Source organism: Anomaloglossus baeobatrachus, chromosome 2 (genome assembly GCF_048569485.1).
Source record: "Anomaloglossus baeobatrachus isolate aAnoBae1 chromosome 2, aAnoBae1.hap1, whole genome shotgun sequence".
NCBI classification, from domain to species: Eukaryota; Metazoa; Chordata; class Amphibia; order Anura; family Aromobatidae; genus Anomaloglossus; species Anomaloglossus baeobatrachus.
This window is the reverse complement of record NC_134354.1, coordinates 621,497,007-621,518,678: the sequence shown is the minus strand read 5'-3', so window position 1 is coordinate 621,518,678 and position 21,672 is coordinate 621,497,007. Positions and strand designations below refer to the sequence as shown.

At 44.2% G+C, this 21,672-nt stretch overlaps 1 protein-coding gene across 2 annotated transcripts in view; it reads left to right on the top strand.

The window, feature by feature from the left end:
* The window catches only part of SUGT1 (SGT1 assembly cochaperone of MIS12 kinetochore complex), a 238,643-nt gene that overhangs the window by 136,212 nt on the left and 80,759 nt on the right, over window positions 1-21,672 (top strand). The window lies entirely within an intron of this gene.

The following is a 21,672-nucleotide window of genomic DNA, read 5'->3' as shown; positions in this document are numbered from 1 at the left end:
TACAAGATATTTTATAATATGTAACCACGGTAGATACACAACGGAAAACACAGCGGTACAAATACACACAATACCTTCCCGAAACGGAGCGAAGGGAATTCCCGGGGCCACGCACCGGACTCCCCCAGGGAGACCACCAGAGCGAACCCCTATACAGGGACTGTCCGGCAATCACCCCGGAAGGCCTAAATGCGCAGCAGCCGGGACACAAGGGGCAAGTGGTAAAGTCCAGAAGTGTCCGTACGGAATGAATGTCCAGAGTGGTTACGAACCAGAGAGAACCGGGCAGAGTGCTGACCGAAGATGGCAGACGGAATCCGGGCACAGCTTGAGAAACCGGGTAAGGTCCAGTGTCGGTCGGTCGGTAGTCTTTAGGAGGATCCAAAGGCAAACAGGATTAGCAGCAGCAAAGCAGGAGCACACAGCAAGCAGTATACTCAGGCACTGGACTAGGCTTAGAGGCGGCCTTTTAAGCAGCTGGACAGGAAGTAGGGCAACAGAACAGTAAACTCCATGTTAACCGAGGGCAAGCTCATTCAAAAGAGAACTGGAAAACCTGGAAACCTGACACTTAGGGATACTGCTCGGCGACAGTTGTGGAAATTGTATAGGAAGTGGTTAGGAGAGCAGGGACAGCTCAGGTGAGGTTAGGAGGTGACCATCTACCCTCTCACTAGTGCCAGGGCCCACCATTATTATGGTGTCCTTGGTATTTCCCCCTTGTCTATGGTATTGTGTAGGTGTTTTTTCGTTGCGCGCCAGACCTTGGTTGGTCTGAACACGTTCGCCATGCCTTTGCATGACATTACCACTTTCCTCAAGCTGATCTATTTCTGAATTAGATGAAAGTAAATAAACACAAACACCAAAAAACCTTTATTTGAAAAAAGACTCAAAAACACCCTCTTTTACCACCTTATTAAGCTCCAAAACACCCCTGCAGGTCTGACGTAATCCACATGAGGTCCCACGACGATTTCAGCTCTGCTACATTACTGAAGGCACAGCACGTGATCATGGAACATGACCGAATGCTGTGAAGGTCAAGCAGAGACTGAGCCGCGATGAGCGGTGACGTCACTCAGGTTAGTTGCGGTCACAGTTGGAGGTTCCCATGGTCTTCCACTATGATCACAGGTAACCTGACCACAGGTGACCTCAATGAACTCTCACTGAGTTCACAGACCTGCATCTCCTGGCAGATAACTGCAGTTGTTTTGCCAAGAGATGCAGATTTGGTGCTGAAATTTTTACATTATATTGCTGCATCCAACCTACACCTCCTGGCAAAAAAAAACCCTGCAACACTACTGCATGCAGTATGATGTGGTAGTGGTACTGTTTTTCGCCAGGAGGTGTACTTTGGGGGCAGGAATATGGTTTAAAACTTTCAGCACCAAATCTGCATCTCTTGGCAAAAAAATGCACAAAAATGGTTTTCACGCTGGTTGTGTGCAGTTTTCTGCCAGGAGGTGCAAATTTGATGCTGAAATCTGTTGCAGACTTTTCCCGCATCAAATTTGCACTTCCTGAAAGAAAACGGCATCATTTTTGTGCATTTTTTTTTTTGCCAAGAGATGCAGATTTTGTGCTGACATTTTTATACAATATTTCTGCACCCAATCTACACCTCCTGGCAAAAAAACGCATCACTACCACATCATACTGCATGCGGTAGTGAAGCGGTTTTTTTTTTTTTTTTTGCCAGGCGCTGTAAATTGGGTGCAAGAATACGGTGTAAAAATTTGAACACCAAATCTGCATCTCTTGGCATATAATGCAGTTTTCTGCCAGGAAATGCCTGTTTGTGAACTCAGTGAAAGTTCATTGAGGTTACCTGGGTTCTGATTACCTGCTATCACAGGTGGAGGACCGTGGGAACCTTTAGCTGTGACCACAACTAACCCGAGTGACGTCACCGCTCATCGTGGCTCAGTCTCTGCCAGAACCTCACAGCATACGGTCATGTTCCATGTGTCTTCAGTAATCTCCATCTCTCCAGTAGCAGAGCTGGAATGGTCGTGGGACCTCGTGTGGATTACGTCAGACCTGCAGGGGTGTTTTGGAGGTTAATAAAGTGGTGAAAGAGAGTGATTTTTGCTTTTTTACTTCAAATGAAGGATTTTTTTGGTGGTTATTTACTTTTACTTGCAGATTAGTAAGGGGGTCTCATAGACACCTGCTAGTGTTGAGCGAGTATGCTTGTCACTACTCGGTACTCGCACGAGTATCACTGTACTCGGGCTACTCGGCGGGGACCGAGTAATTTCACGATACTCGTGCTGTACTCATGGTCTTCATGTTGGCGCTCTTTTTAGAGCCAGCCCTTATGCAGGGATTGGCTGGCAGACCGCAATGCCACAGCCCTGTTACTTGTGGAATTGCAGTGATTGTCCGGCCCTCACAGAATGACCGTGCCTTTAGCCCGACACTTCCCCGCTCGGCTACGGCCCCTCCCGCACTCCACTCCGCGTGTATATATATATGCACGCTTACACACACACGCACGTTTTTTTTTTTTAATTTACAGTTTTATGGTTTCTACATGCTGCCGGTGGTCATTTCACAAAAATACTCGGGTCTCCCATAGGATAACATTGGGCTCGGTGCTCGGGCCGAGTACACGAGTATCTTGGGATGCTCGGCCCGAGCCTCGAGCACCCGAGCTTTTTAGTACTCGCTCATCACTAACACCTGCCATTACTAATCTAGCGCTTAGTGGCAGCTGTGGACTGTGATTAACCCTATATTACCCCAATTGCCACTGCACCAGTGCAATCGGAAAGAACCAAGTAAAGTGCTGGGATTGATGGATCTAATGGATGCAGCAATCCTGGGCGGCTGCAGGCTGCTATTTTTAGATTGGGGGCTCCCAATAATCGTGGGTCTCCCCAGCATGAGAATACCAGCCTCCAGCTGTCAGGCTTTTATCATGGCTGGGTATCAAGATTGGAGGGGACTCGCACGCTGTTTTTTTTTTTTGTTTTTTTTTTTTAAATTATTTATTTAAATAATTTTAAAAAATCAAACAAAAAAAACACATGCGGTTCATCTTATTTTGATACACAGTTAAGATATACGGGTCTGTGATTGGTTGCAGTGAGACGCGCCCTACCCTGAGTCACAGACGCCGATGGGCGGGGAAAGCAGTGCATATGCATGAGCCTAATGAGCTGCTCAGAAGTGAATGGGAGACTGCGGTAGCAGTTACAGCCGTGCCGGAGGCTCGGTAAATATGAAGCGCCGCTTGCTTTATTTTACTTTTTTTTATTTTTTATTTTTTTTTTTTTTATTTCCTGAGTGCCGGACCCAGATCATTAGCCAGAATTCCCTGAGAATTTGAGGCCCGACACCCGGATACTTTTGAAACTGCCCAGATCCTGACTTTTACAGTCCAGGTCCGCCCATCACTATTAGTCACTGCAGTGTTGTGGGTTAGAGGACTAAAAGGCAGCTAATCCTTGAAAATATGGAATCAAGAAGAAATACCAAGTAGGGTACATTTGACAATTTAACCCCTGCACGGCATCTGCTGTACATGTTTGGAGCCGTGCGACGTGCGTTCTTGCAAACCATCGAATATGTACGGTGCTACGATTGCGCCAGCTCGCAAGAAGAGCTGGTGAAATAATCAGCAGGTGTCAGCTATGTTACCCATAGCTGACATCCATGATTGGTGCTAGCACCGATCAGTGGCGTTTAATTTGATTCTGTTGTCAATAGTGACAGCGGCATCGATCAGGTTGTAAAGGGAGGGGCTCCCTCTCTATTCTGATTGGCACAACACGTTTACGATCTGGTCAAGCTGATGATCTCCATGGTGACCCTGGGCTGAATGATGGCCGTTCGGCTACCCAGACATGGAGGCCTGTGACGTCCTGCCTTGAGTCACTGATCTAATGCCCTGCTATGTAAAAGCATTACAGCATTCTAGATCAGGGAAAGTTTATGTGCCATACTGGGGCTAGGTAAAAAAAAAAAAGTTGAAACAAAAAATACCAAAAATAAATATACCGTATTTTTCGCTTTATAAGACGCACCCCTAAATTTGGTGAAGGAAAAGAGATTTTTTTTTTTTAATGTTAAATGGGGTCCATCTTATAATGCCAGTGTCCGTCTAACAAATCATATAGGGTATATGTCCCTCATAGCCCCATCCTAAAATTAGCCCCCCTTAATCTGGATATGGCCCCCTTATATTGAATATAGCTCCCTTGTGCTAGGACACGTCCCCCTGTGCTGCCCATGGCCCCTATAGATGGCACATCTCCCCTGTGTTTGATATGGCCCCCATGTGTGCTGCCCATGGCTCCTATAGATGGCACACCTCCCCTGTATTAGATATGGCCCCCCATGTGTGCTGCCACACCTCCCCTGTGTTAGATATGGCCCCCATACTGCTGCCCATGGCCACTATAGATGGCACATCTCCCCTGTGTTAGATATGCCCCCATGCTGCTGCCCATAATAAAATAAAACACTCTTTCCTTACCTTCTCAGAGCTGTAATCCCTGTGTCTCCCTCCGTGGGGTTGAGCTCTGAGTCCTCCCCCACTTCCTGGTTCTTGCTGCCGGTCATGTGATCGGCACGGCAGAGTGATATCATCTCTGCGTGCCTTATCACAGACAGCAGCAGCAGGAGACCGGGAGATCAGCGCTGGAGGTAAGTAAAGCTTTTTTTATTTTATTATGGGCAGCAGTATGGGGGCCATATCTAACACAGAAGGGATCATGTGCGATCAAAGGGAGCACAGGCAGATATAATATGCCCCACAGCCCCAGCCCATCAGATGCGGTTTCAGCACCACGCTGATGGACAGCGGCTGTGCATATTATATGAGCGGGAGCAGGAGATCTAACGCTGCTGCCCGCAGCTTTCACCTGCCCCCAGCACTGCTCCAGAGCGGACCCTGCAGTGTATATCTATAATATATATCTATATCTATCTATATCATGCTATGGAGAAAAAGACATGGATCGCACATCCCACAAAATTACAATGATCTAAAGCTGCTAGGCTTTCTTGCTTGGATCTGCACTCCCACCATTTGGCACAGGTGATTTTAATTAGCAGGGGATTGCAAGAGGGGTCAGCCTTTTTTGCTCCCAGCCCACATATGGGAGCCAGTGGGAGGTGAGTGCGCAGCTCCTCTCACTGAGTGCTGGTACTGTGTAGTGGCCGCTGTCGTGGTGGTGTCGTGTCAGTGGGGCACTGAGACCTGGAGCCTTGGGGGCTTTGCCTTGCAGCATGGGTGCTGTGAGGCACCAGGTCGCCTGCCCTGCTGGTGCTTTGTCGCTGCAGCAGTGGTTGGCGCACAGTGCCGCATTAAAAGGTTTAGGATAGGGACCCACTCAAGAGGTTTGCCGTGAAGTGGCAGTGGGCTTAATACAATCTGATCAGAATGGTAACAAAAGAACCTCATGTTCTATTTAATTAATTTGCCTGGCGGCTTTAGATAATTTGTATTTTTGTGGGATGTGCGATCCATGTCCTTTTCTTCATAGCATGATTATATATATATATATATATATATATATATATAGATAGATAGATAGATAGATAGATATAGATATAGATATAGATATATATACAGTGCCTAAAAGTAGTCTTCAACCCCCTGCAGATTTAGCAGGTTTGATAAGATGCAAATAAGTTAGAGCCTGCAAACTTCAAACAAGAGCAGGATTTATTAACAGATGCATAAATCTTACAAACCAACAAGTTATGTTGCTCAGTTAAATTTTAATACATTTTCAACATAAAAGTGTGAGTCAATTATTATTCAACCCCTAGGTTTAATATTTTGTGGAATAACCCTTGTTTGCAATTACAGCTAATAATCGTCTTTTATAAGACCTGATCAGGCCAGCACAGGTCTCTGGAGTTATCTTGAACCACTCCTCCATGCAGATCTTCTCCAAGTTATCTAGGTTCTTTGGGTGTCTCATGTGGACTTTAATCTTGAGCTCCTTCCACAAGTTTTCAATTGGGTTAAGGTCAGGAGACTGACTAGGCCACTGCAACACCTTGATTTTTTCCCTCTTGAACCAGGCCTTGGTTTTCTTGGCTGTGTGCTTTGGGTCGTTGTCTTGTTGGAAGATGAAATGACGACCTATCTTAAGATCCTTGATGGAGGAGCGGAGGTTCTTGGCCAAAATCTCCAGGTAGGCCGTGCTATCCATCTTCCCATGGATGCGGACCAGATGGCCAGGCCCCTTGGCTGAGAAACAGCCCCACAGCATGATGCTGCCACCACCATGCTTGACTGTAGGGATGGTATTCTTGGGGTCGTATGCAGTGCCATCCAATCTCCAAACGTCACGTGTGTGGTTGGCACCAAAGATCTCGATCTTGGTCTCATCAGACCAGAGAACCTTGAACCAGTCTGTCTCAGAGTCCTCCAAGTGATCATGAGCAAACTGTAGACGAGCCTTGACATGACGCTTTGAAAGTAAAGGTACCTTACGGGCTCGTCTGGAACGGAGACCATTGCGGTGGAGTACGTTACTTATGATATTGACTGAAACCAATGTCCCCACTGCCATGAGATCTTCCCGGAGCTCCTTCCTTGTTGTCCTTGGGTTAGCCTTGACTCTTCGGACAAGCCTGGGCTCGGCACGGGTGGAAACTTTCAAAGGCTGTCCAGGCCGTGGAAGGCCAACAGTAGTTCCATAAGCCTTCCACTTCCGGATGATGCTCCCAACAGTGGAGACAGGTAGGCCCAACTCCTTGGAAAGGGTTTTGTACCCCTTGCCAGCCTTGTGACCCTCCACGATCTTGTCTCTGATGGCCTTGTAATGCTCCTTTGTCTTTCCCATGTTGACCAAGTATGAGTGCTGTTCACAAGTTTGGGGAGGGTCTTAATTAGTCAGAAAAGGCTGGAAAAAGAGATAATTAATCCAAACATGTGAAGCTCATTGTTCTTTGTGCCTGAAATACTTCTTAATACTTTAGGGGAACCAAACAGAATTCTTGTGGTTTGAGGGGTTGAATAATAAATGACCCTCTGAATAAACGTTTCACAATTTAAAAAAAAGAAATAAAAAAAGAAATAACATTCTTTTTTGCTGCAGTGCATTTCACACTTCCAGGCTGATCTACAGTCCAAATGTCACAATGCCAAGTTAATTCCGAATGTGTAAACCTGCTAAATCTGCTGGGGGTTGAATACTACTTGTAGGCACTGTATAACAAAAGTGCATCTTATAAAGCGAAAAATACGGTATATATTACAGTGTGTGTGTGTGTATATATATGTATGTATATAATATATGTGTGTGTGTGTGTGTATATACATACATACATACATAGCTAGCCCTGGCGAGAATTAAAAAAAACACTGCAAAATTTTCATTTTTTTCTGATTTTTCTCTTTATAGGTATATTTTTGAGTGAAATGTAAATTGTTCTTTTATTCTATAAACTACTGACAACATGTCTTCGAAATTCCAAGCAATAAATTATATATATAATGTGGTGGAAATCAACTGTTTGGGTACACGGCGGGGCTCGGAAGGGAAGGAGTGCCATTTGACTGCAAAATTGTCTGGAATCAATAGAGGACGCCAAGTTGCATTTGGAGAGCCCCTGAGGTGCCTAAACAGTGAAGCTCCTCAACATGTGGCCACATTTTGGAATATAGACCCCACAAGGAATTTATCTAGATGTTTGGTGAGTACCCTGAACCCCCAGGTGCTTCACAGACGTTTATAATGTTGAGCTGTAAAAATAAAAAAATACATTTTTACCACAAAATTGTTACTTCAACCAGGTAGCTTTTTTTTACAAGTGTAAAAGGAAAAAAATCAGCATAAGATTTATTGTGCAATTTCTCCTGAGTATGCTGATACCTTATGTGTGATGAAAATCAACTGTTTGGGTGCACAGCAGGGCTCGGAAGGGAAGGAGCGCCATTTGACTGCACAATTGGCTGGAATCAATAGTGGACGCTATGTTGCATTTGGAAAGCCCCTAAGGTGCCTAAACAGTGGAGGTCCCCCACAAGTGACCCCATTCTGGAAACAAGACACCTCAAGGCTTTTATCTAGGTGTATAGTGAGCAGTTTGAATCCAAGATTACTTCACAGAATTTGATAAGCTTAGGTTGCCATATTGAAAATTTTCATTTTTTTCACAAAAATGTTGCTTTAGCATCATATTTCTTACTTTTTCAAGAGGCAACAACAAACCGTGGACCCAGCAGGTTGTTATCCAATGTCTTATGAGCACAGGGATACCCTACATGTGGCCAAAAACCTCTGTTTGGATAAATGGGAGGGCTTGGAATGGAAGGAACACCATTTGAATTCTGGAAAAGTTGAAATAAATTGCGGGCACCATGTCACATTTGCAGGGCCCCTTGGGTACCTATACAGCAGAAACCCCATTTTGGAAACTGGATTTTATTCAGGAGTATAGTAAGCATTTTGAATCCACAGGTACTTCACAAAAATGTTGCTGTAGCAACAAATTTCTCACTTTTAGGCTATGTGGCCATGATCCAGCGACACGGCGTCTAGTACACAGTGTCAGCCTTCCTGCAGAGATGTGAGTGTTGTCCACGGGAGAACGCAGCTGCCCATGCCCACGATTTGGGTTCAGGCTGCTGTGGAGCTCTATGCTACCTGCAGAGATCACTCTTTTCTCCGCAGCATAAATTGACATGCTGAGGCTCGGGAAGCTGCACCACAGGTCAGTGTATGCTGCGGAGAAGAGAAGCACAGTGGGCACGGGATTTCTAAAAATCCTTCCACTGTGCTTCTACTGCACAACGCAGCGTTATGGACGCAGGGAAAACACTGCGCCCAAAACGCTGCAAACCCTGATCGTGGGCACACAGCCTAAAATGCTACAATGGATGAATGGATAGATGTCAAACAAATATAACGTCCCACCCTCTGCATATTCTAAGCTGGTGCCCTTTAGTGCCTTTCATGTGGCACTAAAGGGTGCCTAGCCTTGTATTTAGCCCCCCAAAAAATTAATAATTAAAATAAACGACGTGGGGTCCCCCCTATTTTTGATAGCCAGCTAGGGTAAAGCAGACAGCTGTAGCCTGCAAACCACAGCTGACAGCTTCACCTTGGCTGGTGATCAATTTGGAGGGCTCCCCAGGCATTTTTTCTTAAAAAATTAAACAAACAAGGGGTTTTAGAATTAGATCACCAGCCAAGGTGAAGCGGACAGCTGGGGTCTGGTATTCTCAGAGTGGGAAGAGCCATGGTTATTGGACTCTTCCCAGCCAAAAAATAGCAGGCCGCAGCCGCCCCAGAAGTGGCACATCCATTAGATGCGCCAATCCTGGCGCTTCGCCCCAGCTCATCCCGCGCCCTGGTGCAGTGGCAAACGGGGTAATATACGGGGTTCATACCAGCTGTAATGTCACCTGGCATCAAGCCCTGGGGTTAGTGATGTCACGGCATCTAAACAGATACCCGACATCACTAACCCAGTTAGTAATAGAAAAAAATAAAGACAAAAAAAAAATTTTATTTGAAAAAAAAAACTCCCCGAAACATTCCCTCTTTCACCAATTTATAGAAAATAAACAAATTCCGGTCGCTGTAATCCATTTTGGAGGTCTCTCGACGACTCTGGACCTTCTAGAATATGGGGGGCACGTTCAGGGAACGTATCCCCCAGTTTCTGGAAGAGCAAGCTCTCAATGAGCAGTGTGGGTGCAGTAATCTGAGAATACTGCACTCATACTGCTCCGGTCCAACCTAGAGCAGAGTGGCCTGCTGTAACCTCATTCCAGAATATGAGGGGCACGCTCACAGAACGTACCCCCCATTTTCTAGAACAGCAGTCTCTCCATGTGAGGAGTGTGGCTGCAGATTACTGCACTCACTCTCCCCCGGTCCACAGTGCAGCAGCGAGGTCAGCGTCCCTGCTTGCAAGGATCCAGCTGACAGCCGCTGTCTTCACATGCGCCGCCAGCTTTCCAGAAGGAGGCGGAGTGATCACGGGGACGGAGCAGAAGCCAGGTAACTGGGAAGACGGGGGGGTGATGGCGGGAGACCTGGCGGGACCTGGAGACAACTTTACTGTCGCATGTGACGTGTCACATGCGGCAGAAAGAGCAGGATGAATGTGGCCGCGCGCTACTGTGCGCTGCGCGCCGCCATCTTGCATGCTCCGGAGGGGGGAAGGGGGAGCGCTCTGGAGAACCGGAAGGGGCTCCGGGGGACCAGAGGGCTCCGGTGTACCGGAGGAGGGGTCAGGGGGAGGACATTTCCCTCCGATCTGAAATGTTTGATCATTTCAGATCGGAGGGAAATGAATGCAGAGTCGGCGGCAGTTTTCTGTGCGCTTCGACGCCATTTTGACTTTTCCGGAGGGGGGGTAGGGGTGGGGGGGGGGACTCTCCGGTATTGGGGGCTTTGGGGGCACTAGGGGTTTATATTTCTTTCTCATCTGACATGTTTGATCATGTCAGATGAAAAAGAAATCAATTTTACCGGCCATTTCTTTTTTTTTTTATGTGATCGTCGGTATACGGTGTATACTGGCGATCACATTATCGGGGTCCAAAAAAAACACCCCGATTCATAATCTGGGGGGTCTCGGCTACCCCCGGTAGCTGAAACCCCCGAGATTTTCAGTCGCTGGGGGGAGCTACAGGCTTTTTTCGGCCCGACGCTTTAAAGCGGCGGAACAGAATAAGTACCCTGTTTTGCCGCCGCTTTAAGTCGTACGGCCGTCGTTATGAGGTTAAACAAGATTTAACCAATCACAATTCACATCCAATTGGAGAAACTCACCTGCTGGCTAATGAATCCTCACTCCATTATTTCCCATTTGTCCAGATGGTAACAAAGCAAAGGGGTGGAGGGGGGATGGTTGTTTAATTACTGCTGCACACTGTATGGTGTCATATATTTCCGTTTGTAAAGCATGCCTCTGTGGAATGCAAACTGTGTGGGCTCCACAGGTGGTACATCCCACCGGAAGTCACATGATGTTAGCTGGACTTCCTGGATTGTCCATTGTGACCGCAATACAGGAACTACAGGCTCCTGCGTCACATAGTAGGTGGGCATCCAAGCTGCGTCATTATCTCCATACCAGGCGCATGCTCCTCTAGTGGAACACAAACTACATGCGTTCCACAGACCCTCTATTCATCTGCAGATGATGTAGCTCCGGGTAATCCCCGCCAACACGTCATCTCCGTATTCCACTGCACAACTCCTTTAAAAAGAAAGGAGGAAGATAATTAGTGTGGCGCAAGTCCATTAAACAGGGGACTCTCAGGCCCGCATGTACACCAGAAGATGGAGTTCGAGGCCTCACCAGACATAGTCTGAAACAAGCACAATATTAGTACATTGCAGCAGGGGGATGTGCGCAATCACTGCACATCACTGCCCAAACCATGTTAGATATTTTAAATAGGTAAAAAAAGGACACTTATCATTACAGATAATCAGATGCTTCTCAAAATGAAAGCCAGTATAGGTGGCTCAGAATTCTCATTTATCAGCATAACGACGCTACTCACAGACCTTCTCCAAAAACCTTTCCTTCAGTAACTAGCAATATAATCACTTCACATCAAGACCTCCACCAAAAGGAATAGGATGGATCCACCTCACCATTTAGTCGTGCTCGCCAGTATTAAATTCTGTCATACACTTTAGTGATTCAAGCACCACAAATAAACCGCAAGCTTATACAATACAGTTAGTTATAGCTTATCGGGAGACATTAGCACCGCTATTAATTCTCCCATAACTACACAGGTTACAAATCTACGTAATAACAAGTTATCTCTGTACAAGACTATCTAACAAATTTAGGAACATAGATGAAGCTGGCAAAAACTGTAGGTGTTCATTCAATCCCTGAGGTGACAAGGTCCCCAAAGTGAATATCCACCTTGTTTCTTTCTGCAGCACTTTTTTGTCGTTTTGGTTTAAGGACTATATCAATGCCTAGGAAGCGTATAGCCGCGGGGTTCCCACCATGTTTTTCTAAAATGTCTCACTATTGTCTTATCCCTTTTATGTTCGATATCCCCAAGATGCTCTCCGATTCTCTGTCTGAGGATTTCTTGTGGTGTGGATGTTTAATTTAAAATTTGAAATGTGGACCTTTTTTCTTTTGTCTTTAACACCTTCATGTTAATTGACGTAACTGTACGTCATGATAGGGAAGGGGTTCCGACTCAGCTACTTTATGGCAATCATGCGGGCACCTAAGCGATACCACACGATTACTTCCCAGAGCTCTGCTTAAGTGATGGCCGATCTCCAGGTGACATTACCAGGTCCGGTGCCTGCACCGCCCTTGACTATTTAGCCCAATAAATTAAATAGTGATCACATTATTTAGGAGGCCACCTCTCTCTCCCACTGGATCGCCACATCTAGCGCTTAATTGCAGGCTTTTGACCGTAGTCATGTAAACCAGAGGTCAAATAATGACCTTCGAGTCTGCCAGCTACGGTGGCCTATTAGACCATGCCAGGAGCATTGTTCAGTTGACATTCTGTCAGTGTAACACTGACAGATGTAATGCATTCCAATGCACGTGCATTGCAATGCATTTTACTAGGGAACAAAATAAGAATAATAAAAGTTAAAGTGCCAGATTGGAACTAAGAAAAAAAAATTTAAAAAATATTATACCAATAAATATATTCATGTAAAAACAAAAATAAACAAAAAAGTACACACATTTGGCATCATCGTTTCCATAATGACCCAATCTATAAAACTGTCACACTATCTAACCCATTCCGTTTATCATACTACCAAAAAATAAGTATAATAAAACGCAATCAAAAGTTGCATGTAAATAAAACTATCAACACATCATCTTGTCCTGCAAAAAACAAATCACCATACAGCTCTGTCAGTGGAATAATAAAAAAGCTATAGCTTTCAGAAAAACATTTTTTTTTTTTTTCTGTATAATTGTTTTTGTGTAAAAGCAGCAAAACATTTAAAAAAAACCTGTGGTATCGCTGTAATCGTATGGACACGAAGATTAAAGCGTTCTTGTCCATTTTACCACTCTGTGAATGACAGAACAGTAAAAACAAAGCTCCTGAGTTGCTGTTTCATGTTCATTCTGCCTCCCAAAAATTGGAAATGAAAGCGATCAAAAAATGTGCCTGTATGCTCGAAAATGGTGCCAATAAAAATGGCAGATCATCCTGCAATAAACAGGCCCTCACATGACTGTCAGTCGCAATGCATAAACTTGTATTTGTAACAAAAATGTTTTTTAGTGTGTGATAGAAGTAAATATATTATTGCTGTAAGGGTACGTGACCTTGATCAGGACCCACTGCGTCCTGGATGTGGTGGGCCCTGACCTGCGGGGCCTCAAGCCTCCTCCGCAGGAGACTGCAGCTGCTCGTGCCCACGATCTGGGCTCTGGCAGTTGCGGTTTCTCTCTTCTGTTCTCCCTGCAGAGAATGCTTGTGGCTCCGCAGCAATAAATTGACATGTTTGCGTCTCGGAAAGCCGCACCGCAGGTCAGTGTATGCTGCGGGCAGTACACGCACAGCGGACATGAGATTTCTAGAAATTCCATCCACTGTGCTTGTATTATACATCGAAGCATTTTGGACGCAGCTAAAATATGTTGCGTCTAAAACGCTGTGAACCCTGATTCTGGGCACGCACTCTAAACGCTATCATGACTTATTTCCTGTCAGAGGCAACAGAGGGCCACCACTCAGGAAAGAAGCATATCTGTTGATCAGAATTGTGCAGCTCTGCTCAACAGAAATGCACAGACAATCGGACACTAGTCCTAGGGGGACGAGTAAAATAAAGAAAAAAGTTTAAAAAAAAAGTTTTTCAAATATGAAGAAGTAAAAAAAACCCTGCAAGTTCAAAATACCCAAAATTCTCCCTATTGAAAATAAAACCGTTAACAAAAGAAAAAATATACCCATATTTGGTGTTGCCGCGTTCAGAAATGCCCGATCTATCAAAATATTAAATCAATTAATCTGATCGGTACACTGCGCGGTGAGAAAAAAAATCCAAACGCCAAAACTATGGTTTTTGGTCGATGCAAAAGTTTATAAAAATGCAATAACTGACATCAAACTGTAGCATCTGTACAAAAATGATATCATTAAAAATGTCAGCTCAAGATGCAGAGAAATAAGCCAAGAAATGGAATACACGGCACTTCTGTAGTTGGTGCACATGTAGGATCCAATCGCATAAGCAATGACTAAAACAACTTGGCACTTAAATCTTGATGCAAGAATGTGAATATTTATTCCCAAATACTGAATAGCGCAACCGTTTCGGTCATTAGCAGACCTTCCTCTGTGTGCAGAGGTAATTCAGTACGCGGTATCCTGGGAGAGGCTGGTGCTTATCTTAAACTTGCGGTGTCCACCGCTGGAGTGAGCAATTTATTCAGTATTTGGGAATAAATAATCACCTTCTTTGCATCAAGATTAGAGTGGCAAGTTGTTTTTGTCATTGCAAAAAAATAAGCCGTCACTGAGCCCCAGATTAGAGTTTTGGAAAATAGCATATAAAGCACAATTTTTTTTTTTAGTCAAACTTCTGAATTTTTGTTAACCCCTTAGGTAAAAGTATATATGTGTGGTGTCAGCAAACTTGTACTGACGTTAGGTATCATATGGACACGTCAGTTTTACCATTTAGTGAACACATCTAAAAAAGAGGGCGTCGCCTAATAGGCTGCGTTTTTGTGACTGTGCGTCTGCTAGTGTGAACAGTGCTCTATGCAAGCCATCAGTGTGCAGTTTTACCATCCAGCAATCGCCTCCTCCATGTTTGCAAGTGTGAGTGATTTGCTCCTTTTGCACCTGTGATGCCTCCACTTAGTTGGGGTTTAGCTGTATCCTGCTGGAGTAGTAGTCTTTTGGCCTGGGCAATATACAGCTTCAGTTCCATCTTTGCTGTAAGTAATGATATTTATTCCTCTTTTATGCTTTTTCATATTATATTTAGTGTAGGGACCTACAAGCATGAGGTTCTCGTGACGAGGGTTGTAGGCTTCCGTCTTATGGCCAAAACGCTAAGGCCGGGTACACATATCCGGCTTTTCGCCAATTTTACGGATGTGGCACATGCCAGTACAGTGTATACAGTACACTGGCAGCGCAACAAGCATGCTGTCATGTGACCGGAGCATGTGACCCGGAGGTTGCGGCGCTGCCACTGTACTGTATCATACTGTACTGACGTGCGCCGCATCTGTCAAACCGGCAAAAAGATGGATATGTGTACCCGGCCTAACAAAAAGCCTCATATTTTTTTGTACAGGATACAGCCAGGCCCCTTTTTGTTAGGCCTTGCTATTAGAGTTCCTGTCCCTATGTAGTGCGCAGTTGGGGTATGGCTTGGCAGCCCGCCTGATCTAATAGTATGGGCGTTGCCTAATAGGCTGCGAGTTTGTGACTGTGCATCTGCAAATGTGAACAGTGCTCTATGCAAGCCATCAGTGTGCAATTTTACCATCCAGCAATCGCTTCCTCCATGTTTGCAAGTGTGTGATTTGCTCCTCCTGCACCTGTGATGCCTGCACTTAGTGGGGATTTAGGCTGCTTTCACACTACGTTTTTTTTAACATGCATCATGAACGTTTTTTTGCTGTAAAAGTGGATCCTGTTTTTACAAAGAAAAACGCTTGCAAACGCATGTGTTATTTTGCAGGATCCTGCCACTTGAAGTTTATGGGCGGGCATTGAAGTCATGTGATCGGGAGTGAGGGGAACTGAACGTGATAGACTGGGAGCCGGGATCTGACAGCTGCAGACGCTGGTAACCAAGGTAAACATCGGGTAACTAAGCGAAGTGCTTTGCTTGGATACCCGATATTTACCTTGGTTACGAGCGTCCGTAGCTGCTAGGAGCCGGGCTGCCTGCTCCCTGCACACGTAACCAAGGTAAACATCGGGTAACTAAGCGAAGTGCTTTGCTTGGTTACCCGATATTTACCTTGGTTACCAGCGTCCGCCGCTCCCAGGCGGGGAAGAGAGAGAGGGAGGGGGAGAGAGGGAGGGAGGGGGAGAGACTGATCACGCCAGGCTGGTTTCTGGGCATGCTCAGACAGGATCCTGCTTGCTCTCCTATCAGAATGCCAGCGTTCACATGTGTTTGCCTGCAGAATAGTCAGGATCCAGTGAAAAACAGTGTGGAGACACGGAGCTCAGTGGGTGCTCTTGTCCGTTGGCCCAGCCGCCTTTAGAAAGACAGCATGGCTCAGGGCTCATCCCAACTGAACGCCGACCTCCTTAACCGTGGGCAGAACACTACTCAGACAACACAGGGTTAGGGGATCACAATATTAAGACTTTATTGGATCCCCAAAATATTAACGGCACATAACACATAACCAGCAAAACACACAAATGTAACAGGCAACAGAGTCTCACCCTTCCGCTGGCTCACCAGGGATTAGAATGTCCGTGCCTCAGAGCTTCCAGGGCTATTTACTCCAAACCAGCAGCACCCCGCTTTCGGCGGGCACCCACCGAGAAAGGAATAACGCCAGATTTAGGAAGCTGGCTGAGGACTGCAAAGTCTGTAGTCAGATGTCTGGATTGTCCCAAGCTGGATTCCTTCCTTATGTAGTCCTTGGTATCACAGCCGAATCCTTGCATTCAATGCTGAAGTCCATATAGTGTTATAATCCAGGTTATGGTTTGCCAATCAGATCCGCAGGTCCTAGATTGGTATCATGCAGCAAAAGTCTTCCCGGGCAATGGACAGTCCTTTTTCTTATACCCCTGATCTCTTCATTCAGACCATTTGGAGTCTTCATGATTGGAGGATAAGACAGGGCTCTTATTGGCTAGATTTCAAGCCGTATACAGAATATTCCAGTAATAATGGTCAATGGCAGAGACGAGGAAGAGACCGCTAAGTTACATCCCATCCAGCAAACACATCTTAATACAATGAGTGCCTGGCCTTCAGTGGCCAAACAATTACATGAGTCAACAAAAACTTCAATACTAAACTCCCAAGAGTCTTGTAGAACAATGAGGGCTTATCCCCAATCTATACACAAACTATCTTCATGTTTGGCTGAATGTTAAGAAAGTTAACCCATGCTAGGCACTGACAGAGTCCAGGTCGTCACAAACGGTATTTGGAAGCAGCTCAAAAACGCTACAAGTAGCGTTTTTGAAAAAAGTAAAAAAACTGCAAGTCGCTGGATCCTCACTATAACGCACGCAAATGGAGGTGAACGCATGTTGACGCGAGTCCATTGCAAATGCATTGAAATGAAAACGCATTTGCACTGGATCCGTTTTTGCGTTAAAAAAACGTCCATGATGCATGTTAAAAAAACGTAGTGTGAAAGCAGCCTTAGCTGTATCCTGCTGGAGTAGTAGTCTTTTAGTCTGGGCAATATACAGCTGCAGTTCCATCTTTGCTGTAAGTAATGACAATTAGTGAACACGGTGAATAAAATATCCCCAAACCCATGGTGCAATTGCACTTCTTTTGCAATATCATCCGCACTTGGAATTTTTGTTCCCGGTTTCCAGTACACTACATGGTAAAACTAATGATGTCTTTCAAAGGTACAACTCGTCCCACAAAAAAACAAGCACTCTTATGGCAAAATTAACTGAAAAATAAAAAAAGTTAGGGCTTGCAGAATAAGGGGAGTAAAAAATGAAAAACGGAAAATTGCCCATGGGTGAAGGGGTTAAATAATGAAGAAAAAATAAGATACCATACATGTTTGGTATCTACATACTCTTACTGACCTGCAGAATCATACTGCCAAGTACGTTACCATATAGCGCCTCAGGTGCGCCCTCTTCTTTTCTTGCTATCCTTCTGCTTGTAAAGCACATTTCTAACATACAGTATATTCGTTCCATTTATGTCAAGCACGGTTGTCCTCTGATATTATTAGTCATTGTTTTCATTACTATTTGGAGGTTTGGGCTAATCTTTTTACAGTATACAGGTTCTAGGGAAGCATTGTGTTCCCTGTATTTCTCAGTAGAATACCTGAGGGTTCAAACACCAGGATCTGGCTGTACACTAAGCAGAAATGCCAGGTGTAAATATCATTCTTGGACTTATATGTATTATTAAGTCATTGCATGGGAATCCATTGTTTTTATGAATGAGGTGATATAGTTTTTTGGTTGACTTAGTTTTTAAAGGGATCATCTGGCCTTAGGGATCAAATCTGCAGTCACTCAGTGCATGGGCTTTCAGGATTCTCTGGTGCTGCAGTGGGCAATCATGTACAATTAGCATACTTTTGGCAACATTCCGACTTTGTGTGTCCAGTTTTGCTCAATTAATTTCTCAATTCACTTGTATTGAGCGCGGTTGCTCAGGTCTAGTTGGTACTTAAACACATGTATGCAAATCTCCTGCTCTTTGCACCAGAGAATCCTAACTGTGTGCACACTGTGAGGATTCGCAAGTCTGCAGTCACAAGATTGCAGACTTGTATAGGAAGGCCAGACATCCCTTCAAGGTTTATTCGTAAAGTGGGATGACTTGATTATTGCTTAGAGGTCTGATTGTTAAAATCTCCAGCTATCCTGAGATCATGCCGCTGGAACCCCAGTAACATGGCTATGTAGTTCAAATTGAATGAAGCATAGCTGCGAATCCTTGACTTCTACTCTATTTATTCTCTTTTTAACTGCAGAGAAAGCAGGTCGAGCGTGTGCACCTGCTCCAGTCAAGATGGGCTTCCATATATATTGGTGGCTGCATCCCAGCAGTTGTGGTCACATCCCAATGATCAGCAAGTCATTCTCTATCCGGTGTGCAGGAGTTATTTTTTTTTTCTTTGAATAGCCTTATAATACTGAATAATCATTGTAACAATTCCTTTCCATAGGGTCTACAGGGGCAAATGTCAACATATCCATTAGGGTCAAGTTTGTTTGGGATTTCCTAGTTACACCTGCTCCTTTATGTGATGATGTGATGGTAAATAGGTGTGTCGCTGCTTATGGACCAGTGTTGTGCGCTTGCCCCTAGTATAAAATTTTGACAGCTAGGCCCTGATGGTAATCTGTGGGAAAATACCGTTTTATATCTCAATCAATTATCCATGTGTTATGAATATGATTGGAAATCTGTGAGACCTCTCCTAATTATCATAATGAATACTGAAACAGGCTAAGGCTATGTGCCCACGGGAGCCTGTTTGTGCGGATTTTGCCGCGGAAAACCTGCGTATTTTTCTGGATTTTCCAGATAAATCCGCAGGGTTTAGCATGTACAGGCACTCTCCATGTTATCCTATGGGACATGGGGAGTGCTGTGTCCACGCTGCGGAAAGTGCGGCTGCCGAACATGATGCGGATGTAGGCATCCGTATGTATAATTGCATGTCAATTATTCATGCGGAATTACCTGCGGATGTCCCGCACCTCTGCTATGGAGATGAGAGGCCGAGACGTCCGCAGGTAAGCCGCGTGAATGTCCGCATGTTTCCCGCAGCTATTCTGCTGTAATCTAGCAGCTAAAAATAGCTGCGGACGCCAGCAGGCAGCTGCGGGAAACATGCGCTCGTACCTGCGGATACAACCGCAGGTACTAGCGCCCGTGGGCACATAGCCTTACACTTTTACCACTACATGACCCCTATGCAGCTGACCTCTCTTTCAATGTGTAGCAGATGCATGTACAATCTCAGCTTAAATGCACAAGCATGAAGAGAAGGACAGATTTACAAACATTAGAGAGAAGAGCTTCAGCGAACAGAACACTAGACTACATTCAAATCCTTTGTTCCCAATTCTAGAAATTATGAATTGAGGTGTTATGCAGCACTGTATCAATATAATAGATATTTTCAGAATTGCAATGAAGTGGTGAACGCAAAGCATTGTCATCCGTCGCTGGATGATGGCCGGGGTTCTGTCAAATGGATATAGATCAGATAGATGACAATATCTATGCCTTGCATCCTATCTATGAACAGAAAAAATCGTGATAAGAAAAATGAGGTACTATCTCACGCCTAGGGCCTCCAGGGGCAAATATATCGTAAAAGTTGGGAATCTCATAGTTTTCTAACTAAGACACATCCTGTTGTTCTCTGAAGATAAGCCCTGTTATTAGTCACCAAAGGGGAGTTATGTGCAATGAACTTGTGTTAATAAAAGCAAAATGCCAAATTATGATCCTTCTTCAATGCCTCAAAGCTATTTCTGTGTAGGGTTGTCCCATATTTCTATTGGAGTGCTTCCCTCTAAAAAGAGAATTGTGCCACCCCTGCGACCACAGATCAAGTACTTTTGTTTTCTTTAGCTCTTTTATGTAACTATATATACAGTATTTGTCCCCTTTGTAACATCTTTTGTATATTTTTATAAACACTGCCTACTTTTTGAACTAAATATACAAAATTAAATGGCTTTATTCGCCTATAAATGCATTCCCGAAGCCATACGCCATCTGTAATAGTTGCCCAATCGGCCTGTATAAGCAGTTGGTGGTGGCCACTAGGCAGATAGTGTTTCCTAGGTGATTGTGCAGCTTTGGCAGTGACTGTATTGAGGTGTGTGTGTATATACATACATACATACAGTTGGTATGGAAAGTATTCAGACCCCTTTAAATTTTTCACTCTTTGTTTCATTGCAGCCATTTAGTAAATTCAAAAAAGTTCATTTTTTTCTCATTAATGTACACTCTGGACCCCATCTTGACAGAAAAAAACAAACGTAAAAAGTTTTGCAAATTTATTAAACAAGAAAAACTGAAATATCACATGGACATAAGTATTAAGACCCTTTGCTCAGTATTGAGTAGAAGCACTCTTTTGAGCTAGTACAAGTTTTTCACACCTGGATTTGGGGATCCTCTGCTATTCTTCCTTGCAGATCCTCTCCAGTTCCGTCAGGTTGGATGGTGAACGTTGGTTATCAGCCATTTTCACGTCTTTCCAGAGATGCTCAATTGGGTGCTTCTACTCACAGTCCACAGGCGAGCTTAAATGAGAATTACATGCTTAATACAAAGTTGTTAACCCATACTTTTGGTGCCAATTATTTTGTTCGGCCCATTTTATTTATTTTTATTTTTTTTGGCAATTTATGTTCTATTTGCCTTCTTTCCTCAGTTTTTTTTGTGTTGTTCCAATACACACAGATAAAATAAACATGTCTATAACAAAATGTGTAATTGCACTAATTTTCTTGGAGAAATACTTCATTTTCTGTAAGAATTTCAAGGGTGCCAACACTTTCAGCCATGACTGAACTTTCTTAAAATAACAGAAAAAGCAAAACATAACACAAACAAAATAAAATTTTCATTGAGAAAAAAAACAAAAAACAAAAACCTTTTCACTCCACAGAGATGTGCCCCTGTTTAAATTATGACCATGCCTCCAGTAATTTGACAGCTGTGGATTACCTCCTAGCATATCCCATCCTGTATAATGGCTACATTTTTTTATTTTGTGAAATAACATTAGTTCATGTCAGCCCTACATACCAATTTCTAAGACTTGAAAAGAAGCACCTGCTCACCACGACTGTATGTGAATGCCGGCGATTCAGAATATGCTGCTGCATATATTTACAATTGACCCTGGATCTTAATTAAGAATCATTTCTTTCAGTATTCATTTTTCACAGTAATATGAGGCATCGCTGTGCAGGGAACAGTCTGTGCACATTGTTCTGAGGTTTACTCTTTTTCTCATTTTATAAAGTATCTTTCT